We start from the raw sequence: 2,062 nt of genomic DNA on the forward strand, positions 1-2,062 counted from the left end.
CTGTTTAGCAGTGTTCTCCTGCATTTCTTTAAGTGTGTTATTAAAGTCCTTCTTGAAGTCCTCTATCATCATCAGGAGATATGCTTTTAAATCCGTGTCCATTTGTTAATTCTTGATCTTAGAGCATAAGCCATTGATGTTCTGATCAGGAAAATTTCCCCTGTGCCCATGTGTTCAAGAATTTTCCCGACTTTCTCTTCTATTTGTTTCAGTGTATCTGGTTTATGTGGAGGTCCTTTATCCACATGGACTTGAGCTTTGTACAGGGAGATAAGAATAGATCAATTTGGATTCTTTTACATGTTGGCCCCTAGTTGAACCAGCCCCATTTGTTGAAAATGCTGTCTTTTTTCCACTGGATGATTTTAGCTACTTTGTCAAAGACCAAGTGACTATAGGTGTGTGGGTTCATCTCTGGGTCTTCAACTCCATTCCATTGCTCTGCCTTCCTGTCACTGTATCAATACCAGTTTTTATCACTATTGCACTGTAGTACAGCTTGAGGTCAAGCCTGGTGAGTCCCCGAGAAGTTCTTTTATTGTTGAGAATGGTTTTCACTATCCTGGGCTTTTTGTTATTCCAAATGAATTTGCAGATTGCTCTTTTTACAATATGAAAAATTGAGTTGGAATTTTGAAGAGAATCACATTGAATCTGTAGATTGCATTCAGAAAGATGATCATTTTTACTACATTAATCCTGCTAATCCATGAGTATGGGAGAACATTACATAATCTGAGATCTTCTTAAATTTCTTTCTTCAGGGACTTGATGTTCTTGTCATACAGATCTTTCACTTGTCTGGTTAGAGACACACCATGATATTTTATATTATTTTTGACTATTGTGAAGGGTGTCGTTTCCCTAATTTCTTCCTCAGCCTGTTTATCCTCTCAGTAGAGGAAGGCTACTGATTTGTTTGAGTTAATTTTATAACCAATCACTTTGCTGAAGTTGTTTATTAGGTTTAGGAGTTCTCTGGTGGAATTTTTGGAGTCACTTAAGTATGCTATCATATAGTCTGCAAATAGTGATATTTTGACTTTTTCCTTTCCAATTTGTATCCTTTTGACCTCCTTTTGTTGTCCAATGCTCTGGCTAGGACTTCAAGTACTATATTGAGTACATAGGGAGAAAGTGGGCAGCCTTGTCTAGTCCCTGATTTTAGTGGGATTGCTGCAAGTTTCTCTCCATTTAGTTTGATGTTGGCTACTGGTTTGCTATATATTGCTTTTACTATGTTTAGGTATGGGCTTTGAATTCCTGATCTTTCCAAGACTTTTAACATGAAGGGGTGTTGAATTTTGTCGAATGCTTTTTTTGGCATCTACTGAGATAATTGTGGTTTTTTTTCTTTGAGTTTGTTTATGTAGTGGATTACATTGATGGATTTCAGTATATTGAACCATCCCTGCATCCCTGGAATGAAGCCTACTTGATCGTTGTGAATGATCATTTTGATGTGTTCTTGGATTCGGTTTGAGAGAATTATATTGAGTATTTTTGCATCAATGTTCATAAGGGAAATTGGTCTGAAGTTCTCTCTCCTTGCTGGGTCTTTGTGTGGTTTAGGTATAAGCATAATTGTGGCTTCATAGAATGAACTAGGTAGTGTTCCTTCTGTTTATATTTTGTGGAATAGCTTGAAGAGTATTGGTATCAGGTCTTCTTCAAAGGTCTGATAGAATTGTTATGGGAGAATGTTGGGAGAATGTTAATGACTGCTTCTATTTCTTTAGGGGTTATGAAACTGTTTAGATGGTTTATTTGATCCTGATTTAACTTTGGTACCTTGTATCTGTCAATAGAAAATTGTCTATTTTATCCAGATTTTCCAGTTTTGTTGAGTATAGGCTTTTGTAGTAGGATCTGATTATTATTTTTTATTTTCCTCGATTTTGGTCATTACGCATCCCTTTTTATTTCTTGATTTGTTAATTTGGATACTGTCTCTGTGCCCTCTGGTTAGTCTAGCTAAGGGTTTATCAATCTTGTTGATTTTTTCAAAGAACCAGCTCCTGGTTTTGTTGATTCTTTGTGTAGGTTTTTTTTTTTTTTTTTT

Source organism: Mus caroli, chromosome 3 (assembly GCF_900094665.2).
Source record: "Mus caroli chromosome 3, CAROLI_EIJ_v1.1, whole genome shotgun sequence".
In the NCBI taxonomy this organism is placed as follows: domain Eukaryota; kingdom Metazoa; phylum Chordata; class Mammalia; order Rodentia; family Muridae; genus Mus; species Mus caroli.